Raw genomic sequence first — 22,223 nt, forward strand, 5'->3', positions numbered from 1 at the left:
TTATTATTATTATTTTTTATTCATTTTAGGATCAACAAGTCATAAACTACACAACATGAGTTAGTCATCCCCTTACACTTACCATAGAGATAAAAACTCAGCCTAATATAAAAGAAATGACTCAAACTCAAGACCTTTCACTTCCAAGAATAAATGATCCCGACACTTGAATTAGACCTCAAGTGTTAGCATGCTGATCATTAATTACTAGGATTAAATAGTATTTATCCAAGTGATTCTGTATTTTTAAATATTCTTGGTGAAGTCTATCTACAAGATGGAAAAACATATTGAAAATCGATGCATTCTAACTACTAAATTTCTGATTTTACTGGAAATAAATTTTAAGTAAAAACACAAATTCTATAAGAACAACTTTTTTGTGATCCTTAGTTTAAAATAAATTTCAATCATAACTCCCCATAAAAATAAAATGCATGAATTGATTAATTTTTTTACTTTTAAAAAGATATGCAATATAAACATATAGTTAAAAGACAAAACATCTTTTATACTTTCAAAATATACTTTAAAAGTATAATCTTTTAAGAAAACTTTTTTACTAAAACATATCTCTTATATTCTGTATGATATAAATTTCGTTTGGGCTACATAGTGCATGAACCGTCGTAAATTAAATATGCTCTAATTTCTTTCTCAAGTAATTATGAATTTTAAATTTTTTTAATCACAATTTATTTGATGCTCTATAAAATAGCTGTAAAATGACTGTAAATTGTTATAATAATATTGTTTGAGGAGTTTGAAATAAAAAAAAAAAAGAAGAAGTTTAATTTATAAAGTAAATACAAAGAGTTTGGTTTCTTGAATTTTGTCTGTGTATTTGGTTGTTTGTTGATGATATTTGATTGGCCTTTGTTGTATCTTGTGCTCTCCATAACCACCACACAACTGCTTAAAGCAATTGACTTAATTTAATAGACTGTAAAAATATGGTGCAAACATATTCTAAATAAAATCGTAAACGAAATATGAAGATGAAGAATAGTGCCCTTAGCTTGGGGTTGTTTTTGGTTCTTTAAACTCACAACTTCTTTCAAAGCAACCCTCGCCTGTTCTTTGTAAATATTCTACAACCATGTTAAAATAGCCAAAAAAAAAAAAAAGAATTTATATTTATTTATACCACTTATTTTGGATATTTTAAAAATCAAACGGATTTCAATTTTGATTCGGTTTTGCTGATTCGTACCACGTTACGCAAGAATAATATTTTTATTTTATTTTATTTTAGAGAATTAAGGTTTGATTATTTATAAGATAGCATACTTCTATGCTAAATACGATTTCAATGCAAAAATTGATTTTCTAATCCTCAATATAAAATTATCTCAAGTTGCTCTTAAAGTCAATAACATAGTACCCTCTTGATCACTTAACTCTCTTTTAATGAAATTATACCTTCCTATCTTGACATGCAACCTTCACAAAGACATCTTCAAATTTCTATTATTCCTTAGGGAAGACATTCGTATTATTGGTGAGATTAAATTCACCCTCCCCCATATAATTTATTTTGTTTGTTAAATGAAATATCTTTTATCTTAATAATGAAATAATAAATATAATATTAGCATATAATGCATTTGTCAAATTCTTAATAAATAAATATAATCATATGTAACCATCGAACAATAGTCTGAATATCAAAAGATCTGAAATTCTTAAATGGTTTTCGATTTTAAAATTGTAATTGTAATTGTAAGCTAATAAAAAAGAAAAAATATATTTTTATTTTCGCAGGCTTAATTTGATGGTGTACATATATCTCAATTTGAATAGAATCTCAAGTTTAAATATCATTTTTTTTAATTTATTTATTAAGAAAATCAGAAGAAAAAAGAATATATATTTCTGGCTTCCTATGACCCTTTCTGTGCAATCTCAACAAGATTTGTGCAAACTATTTATTTATAATGAATCTCAAATTATGATAATAACACGTTCATATACAAATAAAATAAAGGACAAAGGATCAAATACTCCCACGTACTTACAATTCATAGTCAAATAAATTTAATTTCAGTTATTTTAATAAATAGATCCATAATTTATGTTTAAAGGCTAAATAAAACTAATAAAATTGATGGCAACAGTGTTAATGATGATTTAACAAAATTGAGGATAATAGTGAAATAGAAGCAATAATTATTAATTTTAATTTTTTCAATAAAACATTAAAAAATCTAATATATAAAATTTTTAAAAATTTAAATTTAAATTTTATTTTGAATATTAGAAATAAATATTTATTTAGATTTTATTTTATTTAAATAATTTAAAATAGTTTAAATTAGATATATTTAGTACTGAGTTACTAATTTAGGAGGCTATTTGACCTTTTATCTATAAAATAAATGTAAAAGATACACATGCATAATTTTATTTTATCATAACCACTTAGGACAGATAATATAACATATATTTACAAATAAAAAATATTATTCTATATTATGACAACCACACAAAAGATGTACATATGGATGTACATTATTTTTCATATAAGATAAATATAATTGCAATTAAACTTGTTAACTAATTAAATAAAAAACAATTACATTAAATTAAATAATATGAATAATTCAACGAGGGAAAGTATAAAAGATATAAGATCCTTGAAATCCTTTCATACTAAAATATTCCAAAAAAGAAAATTAATTAAATTGTTAGAAAGCAGGTGTAGATGATATTGTTTGAGGCTAGCACGCATGTCGTTCGGGTGTAATAATAATAATAATTATTATTATTATTATGACAATAATATTTTGTTAACTCTTGTATACTTGATATTGGTATGGTGCCTAAAGTTGCGGGCATGGGTCAATTATTTATTGTTAATTATGATTAATTGGTGGCCACTAGGATAATGGTATGGTGCCTAAGGTTATGTTTATGGGTCAATTTAAGACTTAAACAAAGCTTATTCTTACATCTAATTAAGTAATTATAGGTGGAGCCATTTCAATTTATATCTCTGCCAAACAATATGATTTTTTAATTATGCAACCTCTTTAGAACTCAGTTTGGGATTGTGGTGGCATAAAACATATTAAAATGTTTTTTTTTTTAATTTCAGCAATTATTTGTAAATGATAAAAATAAACTTAAATTTAAAACCCTTTCTTTTTATAAGAATTTAGGAGCAATTTTACACAAACTCAAAGCATAATGAAACTTGACTTTGAGTTACAGTTATTTCTCTTTTGTTATATGGATTAAAATTAAGTAAAAGTATAATGTATGCTATGTTTAGTTGAATCCATTAAAATTATATTTTATATTAGTAAAAAATATAAAAGAGGAAGTATCGCCTTACTAATATGGAACTCATTTAAAAGAGATAAAATTTAGAATATATTCAATTGAAAGAAATATTTTGATGTTTTGGAATATATATTGACTTACTAATATGGAGTTCATTTGAATATTTTATATATTTTATTAAGATCTAGTTTAGCTATAACTAATTCTACACAAATTTGATTGGAATTCTAAAGGACATAAACTTTAAATTTACAAACCTCATTAATTTTAACCAAACATAATATTAACTATATGAAATTTAGTATTAATCACTTTGATACCTTAACTTTTGATTTAATTTAATAAATATATGAATTTTATTTTTATAATCTCTTAAACACTTTTGATTTTCGATTTAACTTAATAGACACATGTATATTATCTTTGAATAATATTCAATCACTTATTAATGGTACACTTGGATGTATTGAATGAAACTACAAATTAAAAGTATTTAAATATTATAAAAAAATAAAATAAGATGTCTATTAAATTATAAAATGAGATGTTTAAATGTACATTTTCTTTAAATAAATAAACACATGAATAGCAATAAATAAACTATAGTATAAGAAATTTGATAAAGACCTTTATCTTATTATATTTTATATAGATGGTGTTAAGGTGTCATTGTTTGCATGTGGGTCCATTTTCTAGCAAATTTGATTTTAGTGGAATCACGAAATATCAAACTGGGATATCAAAGTTGACAATATCCCTGCAAGTGTTTTATAATGAATGAGTGAAATGTGAATTCTATTATCAGACTATTCAATATAAAAATAATTAAAAAATTAGTTGTTTAAATTAGTGATTAAATTATTTATGTTTTTATTAGTAACCAATATAGAGGTTTTAAAAATATTTTCCTAATACAACATAATAATTTGATAATTTCGCTAGCCCTTGAAATTTAAAGTAAATCCCTTTTATAATATAACAGTATTTATAAAATATAAGACCAAATTAATTAAATAAAAATGATAAAAATTAATGAAATATATGATTTATTTATTAATATAAATTTAGATTCAACCAATATCAAAATAAATAAACTAATTATGAAATGAAACAACAAAGTCTATCTTCCTGGCTTTTTCGTAAAGCTTTACCTCTAAGTTAGATGTTTTTCTAAGGAATGTTTGGTTATATTGGACTTTGACAAAGATAAATGCATATTGTGTTAAAGTCAACTTTTAACGTACGTTTTATAGATGCTTTCATAAAAAACATATTTTTTTATAGATTAGAGAAACTAAATAAATAAATAAATATATATATATATATATATATATATGAATAATAATTAACAAATAAAGTAAAAATATATTGTATCATTCCATTAATTGTAACACATATTTATAAGCATGAATAGTTAGAAAGATAGAGTCATATTTACATAAGAAAATCTATCTATAGAGATAATGAAACATATCCAATATTACTGAAACACTTCATTATTATCATAACATTCCCTCTTGAATGTCTATTACAATGAATATATGCCTCATTAAAATTTTACTACGAAAAACCCTCTAGGAAAAAGTTTTAGTGAAAGAAAAAGAGTACATTATTCACATATAAACTTATGCCAAAATATTGTCTCATTAAAAATATTGCTAGGCAAATCCAATGAAAGAAAATCTAAGCTAAGAAGAAAAGAGTATAGTGTATCCCCTCAATAAAAACATGGCTTATAACAAATCTCTTAGTTAGCGCATGCTTATTTTATTCACCAACTTTTCAAATGTTGTTGTAGAGAGAACTTTTGTAAATAAATATGCCAAATTATCAATAGATCGAATTTGATGAACATCTAAAACTCCTTACTTCTGAAGCTTATATGTAGAAAAGAACTTTAGTGCTTGGTTCTATCTCCTTCAATGTATCCCTCTTTGAGTTGTGCAATACAAACAACATTATCTTCAGATAGCACTGTTGGACTTTCTTTATCAAATGGGAGATCACATGTTTCCTTAACATCTCGAATCATAAAAATCTCAATTATATCCATTCTTTACTAGCCTCGTGAATTGCCAATATTTCAGCATGATTAGATAATCTAACAGTTAGAGTTTGCTTAGTAGAATGCCAAGGTTATTATATGTAAACAAGTAACCCATTTGTGATCGAACTTTATGTAGATCAGATAAATATCCAACATTTGCATATCCAATTAATTCTGACTTTGAGTCTTGTAGATAAAATAAATTCATATCTAATGTGCTACATAAATAATGGTATACTTGCTTCACATCATTCCAATATCTTCGAGTTGGTGAGGAACTATATCTTGTTGGTAAACTCACAACAAATGTTATATCAGGTCTTGTACAATTAACAAGATACATCAATGCTCCAATAGCACTAAGATATAGTACTTCTGGACTAAGTACTTTTTCATCATCTTCTTGAGGAGTACTTTTTCATCATCTTCTTGAGGATGAAAATGGTCATATTTTATATCCAGGTGTCTAACAATCATGAGAGAACTTATTGGATGATATTTATCCATATTAAAATATTTTAATATCTTTTCAATATAAGTTTACTATGAAAAAAAATCCCTCCAGATAAATATTCAATCTTTAGGCTGAGACAAAATTTTGTTTATCCTAAATCTTTCATTTCAAATTCATTTTCTTAGATAAGTTACTGTTTCTGTCAATTCTGCAGGAGTCCTAATAATGTTTAAATCATTAACATAATTTCAATTATAGCAAAACCAAAATTTGTTTTCTTAATGAAAATACATGGAAAAATTGAATTATTAGTATATCCTTCCTTCAAAAGATATTCACTAAGTCGGTTATACTATATTCGTCCAAATTCTTTTAATCCATACAAGTAAATTTTGTAGCTTAATTAAATACATTTCTAGAGGTTTTGAGCTATATGCTTCAGAAATTTTTAATTTTTTAGAAACTTTCATATAAATATCATTATCAAGTAGTCTATGTAAATAATTTATAACAACGCCCATAAGATGCATACAAAGTCCTTCTAAACTTGTCAGGCAAATTAAAAATCTAAATGTAATTGCATTCACAACTAAGAATAAGTTTCTTCATAATCAATGCTAGGTCTTTGGGAGAATTCTTATACTATAAGTTGTGCTTTGTATCTCACAATTTCATTTTTCTCGTTGTATTTATGCAAAAAAAAAAAAATCTATTTATAACCTACTAGCTTAATATTGTCAAGTGTTAAAATAATAGGCCCAAAGACTTGGCCTTTTTTTAATGAGTTTAATTTTGTCTGGATTGCATCTTTCCATTTAGGCCAATCATTTCTTTGTCAATATTCATTAACAGACTTAGGTATAATGTGCTCACTTTCTTTTGCAATATCAATTGCTACTGTATATGCAATTTATTATTGACAACAGTTCCACATCAGTCCCATTTCTTACATGAAGTGACATAGTTAATTGATATCTCGTTGTTTTCATAATCTTCAGGCACTTAAACCTCTTCTAGGGTTACTTGTTAATCTATGGCTTATGCTATAGGCTTTTCACGAACATCAATTTTGGAATTGTTATTTTGTTTATTTTATTCCATTTTCTTTCTTAGATTTTTAACCTTGGAATCAGGTGGCGTACCATGCTTCTGGCGTGTCATGGACTCAGTTACTATAGTATTAATATATTGTCCTACTGGAACATCAATTCTAACTAGAGCATTTTTAGCTGGTATACTAGATTTAATAACTCTTTTTGGATCACAAAATACATTTGGCAACTAGTTTGCTATACTTTGCAAATAAATGATCTTTTAAACTTCTAATTCATGTTGTTTTAAATAACAATCAAGATGATTTAATGATGGCTCTTTTTGAATAATTTGTTTCTCTAATTGCCCCAACTTAGGAAATAAAACCTCATTAAATATGATAATCATTAAATCTCATGGTAAAGATATCCTCAATTAATGGCTCAAGATATTTAATTATAGATGGAGATTCATATCCAATGTATACTCCTAATCTCCTCTGAGGTCCCATTTATATGCAATGTGAGGAGTTAATTGAAAAGTTCTCAAAATCAGTGGTTCCTGTTTGGAGAAGAATCAAGAGAATGACTAATAGCATAAAAACAGATCCAAGTAGTATAAAGGAAAAACTGATATGCTGCCTTCCTCTCTTTTTTTTTTACTTCTTTTAAAACTGATAGTCTTTTCTCTCTTGATTGAGTTAAGGAAAGCCCTTGAATTGGAATCTTTTAGCAAAATATTTGGCTCATAGCTAGAAACCAATTATAACAGTGAAGATTTATGATAACTAGTTGGCCTGATGTAAATAGTAGTTGTTGTATGTAAAATCACATGTCCTTAAGCAATTATTGGAGGTTTATTTTCATAAACAATGGTTTAGCTATTAATTGGAGGCATTTAGTAAAAGATTTTGCTAGACCATTTTGAGTATGAACATAAGCTATTAGATATTCAACAATAATTCTAATTGATATACAATAATCATTAAAAGCCTTATATGTAAATTCACTAGCATTATCAAGAAGAATTGTCTTAATAGCATATTCTGAAAATTATACTCTTAATCGAATTATTTGAGTTAGTAATCTAGCAAATGCTAGATTTAGAGTAGATAATAAGCATACATGAGACACTACAAAATAATTGTGCTTAGCGACGGATAAAAGTGAAAAATGTGTCAGTAAAGTGATTTAATGATGGCCTAGTGACAGACCATTGTCATTGCTAAAAAATGCATTATTACTTGTGACACAACATCTTCAGTACCTGTCGGTAAATATGGCAGCTTCAAATGTCGTCACAATAGCATAAGGTTTTTGTTACTGATGGTGTAGCCAATTAGGCGTCATATCTCACTTTACCGACGAATACAGTCCGTCAATGAACTGTTGAGAAAAGAACCCCTCACTAAATAGCCGTTGGTAAGCTGTCGCTAAACATTGTTATCTTTATTTTTAAAATAATAAATGTCAATCACTAAATTTTTCTATTTAAAATATATTTATTTAATAATCATCGCTAATCTGTCGGTAAATTTTTTTATATGAAAAATATTTATTTAATAGTTGTTGTTAATCTGTCGCTAAGTGTATTTTTTTTATTTTTTTAAAAAAATTAATTAGCATATAATATTAATATTAATAGAAGAAACATAAATTAAAATTATAAAATTGTAAAATATAAATAATTATATACAAAAATATATAGTAAAAATAATGTACTATAAAAAATATTATAAAGTAAAGTATAAACAAATATGCTTCTAATCGAAGCTAGTGGACAAGGAGGAGTCGCCCTAGTCCTAAGCTAAAGGACTCTTACGAGAGCGTTTGTCTGCCATCTGAATTATTTCATTTTTTTGAATATTACAAACAGTACTGGTTTATTTAAAAAAACATTCATAAGAAGCATGTTCACAGATAATAGAAAGTAGTAAATATAACAACAACATAAAATAATAAAAAGTCATAATACGTCTAAGTTAGTTACAAAAAAAGATCTTATATGCCTAAGTATTATTATTATCTAATGTTGAGATTTTGAGTTGTTAGGGTTGTTAGGATATGATAAGTATTTATCTTTTAAATTTAGAGTCTAGCTATTAAGAGGTTGTTATTTAGTTTCTATCAAAGTCTTACATATAAGTATAAATATAAGGCTGATGTATCTCTTTTTAATATCAGAATACAATAATGAAAACCTAATTCTTAGGTTATTTCTTTCAAGTTAGTATTAGAGCTTACAAAAAAAAAGGCTTTGAAACACTTAAAACAACATAAGTGGTAGAGATGGTGAACCATCTGGATCGAAACCTATTATCATTCAATCTGAAGGAGCATTCAATGCAGGAATTACGCTTACAGAATCGAATTATGACGTATGATCTCAACTAATGAAAATGCATATTACTGAAAGAGAAAAGCTTTCCTATATTCGGGGAAAAACAAAACCACCTGTTGAATCAGAGGATGGGTATGAAAAGTGGTATGCTGAAAACCAAAAGGTGAAGAGATGGCTGCTAATGTCTATGAGTCCAGAGATCATGAAGCGATATTTACGCTTATCCACTGCCCATGAAATCTGAACTGCTTTATCAAAAGCTTTCTATAATGGCAGTGACGAGTTGCAGCTCTTCGCCTTAAACCAGAAAGCCTTTGCAGCCAAACAGAATAGAAGATCTCTCTTTGAATATTATAGAGAACTAACTGCAATTTTTCAGGAATTGGATCACAGAGACAAAGTGGTCATGAAGGATCCTGATGATGTGGTTGCATACCAAAAATCTATTGAACGACTACGGGTGCACATATTTTTAGCTGGACTGGATGATCACTTTGAGCAGGTTCGCGGAGAAATCCTATGTCAGGAGTCTACTTCAGGCCTAGAAGAAAGTTATGCCCTGATTCGACGAGAGGAGAACCGTCGTGTAACATTAAAAGGAGACTATGGAGACTCCGATGCTGCTGCTATGGTGATTCGCAACAAGTAAAAGACATCTATTGGTATTGGAAAGTCCACAAAAGAATGTACTCATTGTGATAAGTTAGGCCACATCAAATATCGTTGCTTTGAGCTTGTAGGCTATCCAGATTGGTGGGATCAGAATCGAGGATCACAAAGAAGGAAAGCTAAGAATTCCCTAATTTCCGCTGTTGCTGAAACCAAAACAAGTGTGGACAATATTGAATCAACTTCAACATTAGTAGCAACCACAAGCAAGGAAGGTAAGGTGTTTAATATTTCTACATCTGTTTGTGATAGTACATGGATAATTGATTCTAGTGCTTCAAATCATATGACCTTTGATTCTGGACAGGTTAAGAAACTTAGACCATCCTTACAAAAATCTATTTCGATAGCAAATGGTAATGAGGTTCCAATTATTGGAGAGGGATCTATTACTGCCACCAATTTTTTAAATTTAGACTCAGTTTTAATTGTTCCATCATTAAATTACAGCCTTTTATCTGTTTCCCAAATAATATCAGCTTTGTCTTGTGTTGTTATTTTTTGGTCCAATTTCTGTTGATTTAAGGATATCCAAACGAAGCAGACGATTGGTTGTTGTATTAGGTGAGGGAATTTGTACTACTTAGATATGTAATCGAATACTTCTTCCAAGTTGCATCATGCGTTTGCAATGGATGGTCCAAAGAAGGAAAAGAATGAAGCAGACATCTGGTTACAACATAGACGACTAGGCATGCTTCTTTTGGCTACCTAAAAAAATTATTTCCTGGTTTGTTTAACAACATTGATGTTTCTATTTTTTGTTGTGATGTTTGTGAACTTACCAAGAGTCATCGAAGTTCTTTTTCATCAAGTTTTAATAGAGGTCATTTACCTTTTATGATTGTTCATTCTGATGTTTGGGTCCATCTAAAATTTCAACTTTGGGGGGATCTCATTGGTTTGTTACTTTTATCGATGATTGCACAAGGATGACTTGGGTGTGCTTAATGAAATCTAAGAGTGATGTGAGTGCATTGTTTCAGAAATTTCACACACATGTTAAGACTCAATATAATGCACATATTCAAGTGCTTCGCAACGATAATGGTGGTGAATACCATAACTCTGAATTGAAACATTATTTGGAAGAAAATGGAATTGTCAATCAAAGTACATGTGTTTATACACTCCAACAAAATGGGGTAGCTGAAAGGCAGAATAGGCATTTACTAGAAGTTGTTCGTGCCTCATTACTTCATGCAAAAATGCCATTATCATATTGGGGAGAAGCTCTTTCTTCTGCTGCATATTTAATTAACCGAAGTCCTTCACGGACTCTTGATTTTCAGACACCTTTTCAAGTTCTTAATGATACTACAGCTGCTCTATCAACATCAAACTTACCTCCTCGTGTCTTTGGCTGTGTAGCATTTGTACATATTTATAAACATCACCGCCATAAGCTTGCTCCTCGAGCAATAAGATGTGTGTTTCTTGGATATGCAATAAATAAAAAGGGGTACAGGTGTTATCATCCTCCAACTCGACGTATGTTCATATCCATAGATATAGTCTTTTATGAAGATGTGATATATTTTGAGTCTGAATTTCTGAAGGAGAGACAGGAAGAAATTCAGACATTAGATTATCAATTTCAAGAGGAGTATGAAGTGGTTGATAATGGTGTTGGTGATCACTCAAAAAATTATGGGATACGTATTGAGCAAGAAGATCTAACTCCATCGATTGAAGAAGAGTCCTCAAGTGAAGAAGACCCTGAATCCCAAGCTGAAATACCATGCCAATCACCTGCTGAAGATATTCCTATTCTTGAACCCGATCCACCGAGAAAACAATTACCAGAATGATCCACCAGAGGTATTCCTAAACTTAGTTATGAGCCTGAAATTTCTAGTAAAGTTAAATACCTAATGAGTCATTATGTGTCGAATCATAACCTGTCAGAATCAAATAAGTCACTGTCAAATCAATTATCTACTGTATCTATTCCTAACAGTGTACAGGAAGCTTTATCTGATCCAAAATGGAAAGCTGCAATGAACGATGAAATGAAAGCCTTGCAAAAGAATGAAACATGGGAGCTTGTTGATTATCCAGCAGGATAGAAACCAGTGGGGTGTCGTTGGGTCTACACCATAAAGTATAAAGCAGATGTCATAATCGAGCGATTCAAAGCAAGATTAGTAGCAAAAGGATACACTCAAACCTATGGGATTGATTACACTGAAACCTTCTCTCCAGTAGATAAAATCAGTACTGTGAGAGTGTTATTATCCTTGGCTGCAAATTTGGGTTGGTCATTACAGCAGTTTGATGTTAAGAATGCTTTTTTACATGGTGAATTATCCGAAGAAATCTATATGGAGCTTCCACCTGGATGTATGTCAACAATGCAGAATGGGAAAGTTTGCAATTTGAAGAAATCGTTGTATGGATTGAAACAATCTCCACGGGCATGGTTTGTGAGATTTTCAAAGTCTATGAAAGCTTTTGGATATCATCAGAGTAATGGAGACCACACCTTATTTATAAAGAAGGCAAATGGGAATATCACAGCTCTCATTATCTATGTGGATGACATGGTAGTTATAGAAAATGATCCAGAAGAGAGAAAGGCATTACAAGAATACTTGTCCAAAGAGTTTGAAATGAAAGACCTGGGTTGCTTGAAATATTTTCTTGGGATTGAAGTTTCAAGATCAAAGAAAGGAATTTTTCTGTCCCAAAGGAAGTATGCATTGGATTTATTGCATGAAACTGGAATGTCAACATGTCAACCAATTGACACACCAGTTGAGGAAGGCCTGAAGTTGTGCATTGAGGTAGACCAAGTACCCATTGATAAAGGAAAATATCAGAGACTTGTAGGAAGATTAATGTATTTAGCTCACACAAGACCTGATCTTGCATATGCTTTGAGTATTATTAGCCAATTCATGCATAATCCTGGAGAAAGACATATGAATGCTGTCATAAGAATCTTACGGTATTTGAAGTCTGCACCTGGAAAAGGAATTTTATTCACTCAACATATGGATTGGCAAAACATAGAGGTTTACACTGATGCTGATTGGGCTGGATCAATCGATGATAGACGATTAACTGCAGGATATTTTTCGTTTGTGGGTGGAAATCTTGTGACATGGAGAAGCAAGAAGCAAAATGTTGTTGCCCGGTCTAGTGCAGAGGCTGAGTTCAGAGGAATGGCTGTTAGTGTGTGTGAAGCCTTATGGTTAAAACAAATTTTGGAAGATTTGGGTTACGCACTGAGGCAGCCAGTTAGATTGTATTGTGACAATAAAGCAGCACGTGATATAGCTTATAATCCAGTACAGCATGATCAGACAAAGCATGTAGAGGTTGACAGATTTTTTATCAAAGAGAAGTTGGATGAGAATATCATAGAATTTCCTAAAGTTTGTTCTGAAGATCAGTTGGCTGATATCCTTACCAAAGCAGTCTTGAGTCACATGTTCTTTAAGTGTCTAGGCAAGTTGAGCATGTATAATATTTATGCACCAACTTGAGGAGGAGTGTCGAGATTTTGAGTTGTTAGGGTTGTTAGGATATGATAAGTATTTATCTTTTAAAATTAGAATCTAGCTATTAAGAGGTTGTTATTTAGTTTCTATCAAAGTCTTACATATAAGTATAAATATAAGGCTAATGTATCTCTTTTTGATATCAGAATATAATAATGAAAACCTAATTCTTAGGTTATTTCTTTCAAGTTCTAACTCTTCATTCTGGTTTTCTATTTTCAAATCAAGTTCCAATTCATCGTCATTGTTGCCAGTTTCATCTCTAAGTTTTATTAACTCACCATTTACATCATTCAAAAAAACTAGATCTTTGTCTAACTGTATCGGAACATATACATTCAACTAATCCTCCTAAGATGGTGGTGTTAGACCTGATGGAGTTTTAGATGATCATTTTGGAACATCCATATAAGATCTCACTTTTATTTTGCAAAGGGCCCATCGGTCCCACTTGTCCTTACGAAAGCTCAAATATGTGCAATAATAAACTTGATTTGCCTGAACTAAAATTATAAATGGTTTATACTTATTAGACTTGCGCTTATCGTTTACATCAACAAGTTTGTACTCGGTATGGACCTTTGTACCCAAATTCAGTGTCGGGTCAAACCACTCGCACTTGAATAATACAGTCTTCTTAATTAGAAATCCCGAGTACTCCAATTGTACAACTTCTAACAGTTGGCCATAATAATCGCTCTCATCCACACTGTAACTTGAACCTTATAGGCACACTCTGTTGTTCATTGTTGATCTACCTGAATCATGCCTAATTGTCTAGAATCTAAACCCATTAACAAAATACCCTGCATAGGTCACGACTGATCTGGAAGGGCCCCTCAATAGATCCTTTATTAGTTGATTCATTTTGTTATCACTTGCCTACAATTGAAGGAGATTTGCAACAGTTATTGCACTAGATTAGAAGCTTAACTGAATTACGAAGTACTCTGTAATTAAAACCTTACATAGTTTTTGAACCAATCTGCAAACTCATTTTCAATTTTAGCATCCACCTGTTGACTGAACATGTTTGGTTACCTCATTCTCAATTGTTCGACATATACCATTTTACAATTGTAATTAAAGTTAATAAATAAAAAATAAAAAATGAAAGTCAAATTTATGTAAGATGAACAATTCAACCTACTGTATAGAGGGTTGGATTTCAAAGTAATTAAAATAATATATAACTGCAAGCAACTTTATAGTCTTTGTTTGTCATGTATGTTATTTTTCCCCTCCCAACAAATCGGCCTGGATGATTGAATATAGAAAGATTCTCATCCATGTTTTCCATAATGCCTACATGTCTATCACCATTTCGAAGCACATTTCTGCATTTTTATGGTGATATAGTCCTTAAAATAGTAAGGACAAAATAAGAATGCCTCTTATACTAAGTAAGCATTGCATATTGGCCCTTCAACCTTTGCTTTGTTTTTGACATTGTTTTTTTTAGCTTTCAAAGGTATCTCTCAAAAGGATACATCCACCTGTATTATATTGGCCCATCAATTCTCGCATCACAAGCCAAATAGACTAGTAATTGTTCCATGGAATCAAAGAAGCTTGGAGGGAAAACTCGTTCCAAGTTATATAGAATAACAGGAATGTCTCTCTTTAATCGAAGCATATCATCAGTACTTATGACATTAGACATCAGTTTTTTGAAGATCAAACTAAGTTTGGTGAGGGCCTCCTGAACAGTTTTAGGGAGTAATTCATGGAAAGCAATTGGAATTAACCTCTGCATAAATACACGACAGCCATGGCTTTTCATCCCAAACAACTTCAGCTTCTAAATGTCAAAACACAAGGCTATATTAGACACATAACCATTAGCAAATCTAAGACTCTTAACCCAGTCACATAATACTTCCTTTGCATGCTTGTCAAACGTGTAACTCGCTTTTGAGTACTTTCCTATCGCATCACATTTCAATTCAAGGGGTCAAAAGTTATAATTAAGCTCCTCTTTAGACTTATAAGTATATTTAGTTTTCCCTAAAATATTCATTACAATGTTGAAGACATTATCAAATACATTCTTCTCTATATGCATGACATCTAAATTGTGGCGATTCATATTGGAACTCTAATAGGGTAACTTCCAAAAGATGCTTCTTTTCCTCCAACCACATGTTTTACATACTGGCCCATTGACTTCTTCTTCACCATGTTCCGTAACTATTTTCAGTCCCAACTCCTTTAGTTTTTGCAAAATCTCATGCCTAGAACGAATGGACAGGGGTTTTGTCCAACTGTCTTATTCTTAGTAATAGTCGTTTATTCCTGCAAAATGGATGATCGGCCAATAAAAACTTTCGATGGTTGTCAAACCATGACTGTTTTCCACTAAGCTTAAGAGTAAAAACTTTAGATTTGTCTATGCAATATGGACATGCTAAGAGTCTAGCAGTTCCCCAACCTGACAACATCGAGTATGCAAGAAAGTCACTAATAGCCCACGTCAATGCAGCTCACATTTGAAAATTCAGTCTTTGAAATGTCATAAGTACATACATCTACCTCCCATAATTTTTTCAACTCTATAATCAATGGTTGTAAGAATACATTAAGCTTATCCTTTGGATTTCTCGGGCCTCAAACTAAAATAGATAAAAACATATATTGTTCTTTCATACATAACTATGTAGGCAGATTATACAGGGTCACCATTGCTGGGCATGAAGAGTACTGCTGCCCTGATTGACGATATAGTTAAAAACCATCCATTCAAAGACCTAGTATATTATTTTGACTTTCAGCTTCAAAAAGTTGGATGCATCTCATTGAAATGCTTCCAAGCAGGTGAATCAAACAGATGGTGGATAACCCTATCTTCAACCTCATTCTTCACATGCTACCTCATATCATTCGTAGTAGATTTTGATGTATACATAAGAGTCAGAGGAAAATAACACCTTTTCTTGTATGCCATACTTTTTTTCTGTCTTTTATCTGAGCCCCGATGTGGTTACTTGAACCTCGAATGGCCACAAATCTTACGGCTCACTAAGTTAATATCTTCAGCCTAATATATCATACACCCATTGGAACAACAATCGATCTTTTATACCAGCAGACCCATACCACTAAGTAACTTCTTAGTACTATAAAAGTTATCAATCACCATATTATTTTTAGGCACTATCTCTTTTATCAATTCACACATCTAATCAAAGCATCTTTCTGACATGTAGTTCTCTAACCTCATGCTCATTAGTCTAGCAATGAGAGATAGCTGTGAATGCCTCTTACAAATGGGCCACAACTCCTGAACTACTGCCTTCAGCATGTCATAAACTTTTAGGCTTCAGTATTAGGAGGTTCCTCCATGTCATCGACATTAACATTAGGACCCGCTGCATCCATAACCATTGTCTGATATGGATCAAATGCTTCTTCTCTAACAACACCACTTGTACCATTGACTTTAGAAATATTGTCAACCCTAACTATCCTTGTATCTGACTATTAGGTCATGGAAAGCTCCATTCTGACACTTTCAGTGATTACATGGATATCTAATCTTGTCCTTATCCATGTATCTAGGTTGACTTAAGGCAAAATGAATAAACTCCTCTAGACCATCCAAAAAATCTTGGTTCATAACGCCCTTTGTGAACCAAGAATACACACAATGACGATTTGAACTCATTTTTACCTGTTACAATTGGACATAATAAATATTACTCATTTTTTTGTTTAATATTGTAAATATAAGGTGAAATTTCTAAAATATTTTTTTTTTCATCCTTGTAACTCTTGTGTTCACTTCAAAGATAGCAACCTATACAATTTAAAAATGTACCGCTTGTACAACTGTTTTATGTTTATCCTCACATTCGTAGAAATCTCGGCGCATCTTCCCCCAGTTCTTTGAGTGCATAAAATAGAATATTGCATTATCGCATATTCCAATATGCACACGAAAAATGAAATGGAAATATGCAACGGATAAACATCAAACATAGTCTTTTTATGGGTAACGCATTTCCAGACTGTCCACACTGGACAATTCAGTGACCTCTCACTCTCTAGTGAGAAGGACACCGAACAATATTTTACAGGCTACCCGTGTAGGGATATTCTCTTATCTCTATTGTTATTAAATTAATTTAAATTTAAATTAAATTTAGTACTTGTTAAATATTTTAATTATCACTTTTTTTAGATATTATTTTATTCCAAAAAATAATAAATTTATTAAGCTTTAGATCCGCCATATAGTTTTATTAAAACTTTCATTAACCTTTTTAAGGATATTCTTTTATCCCTATTTCTACCGAAATTTTGATAGAGTCTTCTCTATAATATAGACATACCTCTACAAAACGGGTCCAGTTCCTAAATAAAAATATTCTAAATATAGCCACATACACAATACACATCAACACTAATAAATTCTAATACTACATCACTATTTTGCACATGATCTCTTAAAAAGTGATGTTTAATGTCTATATGCTTACTTGTAGAATGTTGAATGGAGTTGTTTGACAAGTTTATAGCACTAGTTTTATCACACTTAATGATTATGTGACTAAGCACTTCACCCTATTTTTTGACTTGTTGTTTTATCTATAGATTTGAGTGCAACAACAATCCACCACCACATATTCCACTTTGGTGGTGGATAATGCAACTAAGACTTACTTTTTACTAGACCAAGACACTAAGCATTTTTCTAATAAATGTCAAGTTCTGAAAGTGTTCTTCCTATCCAAGAGATCACCTACATAATTGGCATCAGAGAAGCCAACTATATCAATTGATGTATCTTTTGGATACCAAGGACCTAAATGCATAGTGCCATGCAAATATTTCAAAATTCTCTTATCAACATGCCAATGTCACTCTCTAGGACTAAATTGTAATCGTGCAAACAAACACACGTTATACATAATATTAGGTCTAGAAGTCGTAAGATAAAGTAAAGATCCAATCATACCTCTATACTTCTTTTCATCAATTGGCTTACCCTTTTAATCCTTGTCCAATTTCATGGATATGCTCATTGGTTTTTAACTATCATGCATTCTTCCATCCAAACTTCTTGAAAAGCTCTCTGGTGTACTTGGATTAGTTGGATGAAGATGTCATCCTTACATTGCTTAATTTGCAATCCTAGGAATAACTTAAGTTCCCCTATTATATTCATCTTAAATTCTCTAGTCATACATTTGGAAATTTTCTCACATAAGGATTCATTAGTAGCACCAAATATTATATCATCAACATAAATTTGAACAATCAATATATTGTGTTTGTGAGTTTTCACAAAGAGGGTTGTGTTAACCTCCCATTTTGAAAAACTATTTTGCAACAGAAATAGACTAAGCCTTTCATACAAAGTTCTAGGAGCTTACTTTAAACTAAATAATACCTTAGACAATTTAAAAACATGATTTCAAGTGTTCATAACCAGGAGGTTATTCAACATACACCTCTTCTTCAATAAATATATTCAAGAATGAACTTTTGACAACTATTTGAAAAAGTTTAAAATTCATATGGCATGTATAAACTAAAAAAAAATTCTAATTATTTCTAGTCTTGCTATGGAGCAAAGGTTTCATCATAGTCAATGCCTTCATCTTAGTTATAACCTTTGGTAATCAATCGTGCCTTGTTCCTAGTGATAGAATCTTGCTCATCTAATTTATTCCTACACACCTATTTACAATATATAATTGGATGATCCTTGGATCTAGAAACAAGTTTTCAAACTTTATTTATCTCAAATTGGTTGAGTTTCTCTAGCATAGCAATCACCTAGCACTCAGTATTAAGAGCCTCACTAATGGCCCTTGGCTCAATTTAGGAGACAAAAGCAAGATTATTATCTATGTGTTTGAATTGAGATCTAGTACTTACACCCTTTGAAAGATCACCTATGATCAATTCTTTGGTATGTCCCTTGGGTTCCCTCCAGTCCTCTAAAAGCTCTTGAGACGCTTCTTCTTGAGGTGGTGGAGCGGGGTCATTACTTTGAGGTTAATCTTGAGAAGTCCCTTCTACTTGATGGCCATCTCCATTGATGTTAAGCTTCCCAAAATCACCTAAAAATGATCGATAGAATCATTTACAAGATCAAGTGTACTAGACTCATCAAACACAACATTTATAGACTCCTCAACAACCATAGAATTTTTGTTAAAGACCCTATAAGATTTATTATAGGAGGAATAACGAGAAAAAAGATGGCTTCATTCGTTTTAGATGAAAATTTTCCAAGATTATCCTTGGTATTTAGAATGTAGAATTTGCATGCAAATACTCTAAGATATGAAATTTTGGATTTTCTTCCATTCTATAGCTTATAAGAAGTTTTGTTCAAAATTGGTCTTTTGAGCATAGTCATCTCAACAAGAGTTCTTAATATCTTTCTACAACATCATTTTATTATGGTATTCTAGGGGATGAAAGATCATGTGAAATTCCAATTCTATCACAATAGGTTTCAAATATAACATTTTCAGATTCTTTTCCATGGTCACTTCTTATTTTAGAAAATACAAAAACTTAAAATTTTCTTGCAAAACTTTTAAAAGCCTTAAAAGGATCATTCTTATGAGCTAAGAAACTAATCCAAATGAATCTAAAATATCCATCCACAAGCACATATGCATAATACCTTTCTCATAAACTGGCAACTCTAGTAGGACCAAATAATTCCATATAAATTAATTAAAGAGGTCTAAAAGTACTTACAAAAATTTTAGATTTGAAGGATGCTGCGTGTTGCTTTCCCATTTGGCAAGATCCACAAGTCTTGTCCTTTATGAACTTCACCTTTGGCACCCAACTACCAACTCATCCTTTTTGAGGCTCTGAAGGAGTTCCATGCTTGCATGCCTAAGCCTTCTATACCAGAACCATGACTCCTCACGAAGAGACATAAGACACTCAAAAGATTCATTAGCAATTTTATGGAAGTTAATTGTATAGGTATTGCTAAATCTTTCTCTAAAGATTTTCTTATCACTCTTAAAAAAAGTATCCTCTAAAGATTTTCTTGTCACTCCCCAAAAAAGTGACTTGGCAACCCTTGAATCAAAGGTGACTTTGTTACCTTTGTCACACAATTGACTTACACTCATGAGGTTATGCTTTAAACCATCAACTAAAAGAACATTATCAATCAAATGAGTCTTTATTACCAATAAAACTAGTTCCTATAATCTTACCCTTGGCATTGTTTCCAAAAGTTACGTTTCCTCCATCAATCTTTTTTAAGTGCGAAAAGAGGTTGGCGTTTCTAGTATGTACCTTGAAAATCCACTATTTACATGCCAATCATCCTCTTTCAAGCTTGACTTGAAGCATACTTACAAGAGCAAAATTAAGTGTCTTTTTTCAAGTGCCCAAACCATTTTAGGTCCTTGAGGGTTAGTCATGGAAGTCTCTCCTAATTGGAAATGTGCCTTCATGACATAGCAAAATATATTTATATGCCCATACTTTATGCAATAGTGATATGAACATTAAGCTTGAACTTCTTTTATTCACATGTCTCTTTTCTTGAAGTTTAGGTCCATCACACTTTTAGTCTAATCATGCACATAAGGACATGTATGCATGCTTGTTCCTTTAGGCTTAGTCTTTAGGACTTGTGTAGCTCTTTTCTTTCTTTTAGGAATTGGAGTTTGGTGTGTGCCTTACCCTTTTATTTTTCAACACTCTCAATTGAAGCGGTTTGTGGTGTTGAGTTTTTACAAATTTAAATATAGAAGGAGATATGGTATATGATAATGCACCATTGAAGCCTAACCCATATTTTATCAAAGGAGGCCTTTGAGACATAATTAGTATATCCAAGGCTTCCTTTCACTTATAAAATTTCGAAATGGAGCTTCTCAACTTCTCAACCTACAATTTTAAAGAATTATTCTCTTTTAAAAGAGATATTAAGCATGAGGTTTGAGATGAAAGCTCACTGAAGGATTTCTTTAAGTTATTATTTGGAGAAGTTAATAAAGAAACTTATTTTTGAAGCTTATTTAAATCTTACTCAAACTTTGAGTACTTTTCTTTATAAACTTTCATTTTTCAAATAATATCTTTTACATATTAAATTCATGGCTTCAAGTAGCTCATAATCATCCGTACAATGCATGTCATTTTTATAATCAAAATCATCACATGAGTGGGATGTGGAATACCTCATTGGAGTCGTCTTCTTGTGCCATGAAGCATAAATTGACTACTTCTTCATTTTCATCTTTATCTTCACTTGATGAAGAATCATCCCATATAGCCTTGAAGGCTTTTCTTTTCTCCTTCTCCTTTTTAAACTTCTTCTTGTTTTTACTTTTGGAGCAATCGACCTTGATATGCTCTTGCTTCCCACAATCATAGTAAGTGAGATAATTCTTCTTCTCCTTGCTGTCCTTGAAGCTTGAGTTAAAGTTGGAGGATGAGTTTAGGGCTACCACTCTCTTGTTCCCTTTTGGAGCTTTTGAGAGCCAAGGGCTTCCTCTTTACTTCCCTTTACTTTTCTTGCTCTTCTTCTTCTTCTTCATTCTTAAGAGCCATCTCATGGGTAAAGAGCTTACCAATAAGCTCATCCGTTGACACCTTTCTCAAGTCTTCATTTGCTTTTCCAATACTTGCCACCCTTGAACTATAGGCTTTGAATGGTAGAGCCTTGAGGATCTTGTTATTGATATCAATAAGTTCATAATGCTAATCCAACTTTTATAGATTGTTGATGATGGTGAGAAGCTGATTGGTCATATTGATGATGCTCTCATTGGACTTCATCTTAAAGAGTTCATACTCTGTCACCAAGACTTGGATTTTCTTAGATTTGAGTTGCATGGTACCCTCATGGTAATTCTCCAAGGTCTTTCAAAGCTTATAGGCGATCAGAAGATGTTGA

At 31.1% G+C, this 22,223-nt stretch overlaps 1 long non-coding RNA gene across 1 annotated transcript; it reads left to right on the plus strand.

Moving 5' to 3' along the window:
- Positions 1–9,741: 9,741 nt before the first annotated feature.
- On the plus strand, positions 9,742–10,271 carry LOC125369904. Its single transcript, XR_007215587.1, has 2 exons — positions 9,742–9,820; positions 9,899–10,271. It is a non-coding gene; the product is annotated as an uncharacterized LOC125369904 (long non-coding RNA).
- The last annotated feature ends 11,952 nt before the right edge of the window (positions 10,272–22,223 follow it).

The sequence above is a fragment of the Ricinus communis genome, chromosome 4 (assembly GCF_019578655.1).
Source record: "Ricinus communis isolate WT05 ecotype wild-type chromosome 4, ASM1957865v1, whole genome shotgun sequence".
Lineage (NCBI taxonomy): Eukaryota > Viridiplantae > Streptophyta > Magnoliopsida > Malpighiales > Euphorbiaceae > Ricinus > Ricinus communis.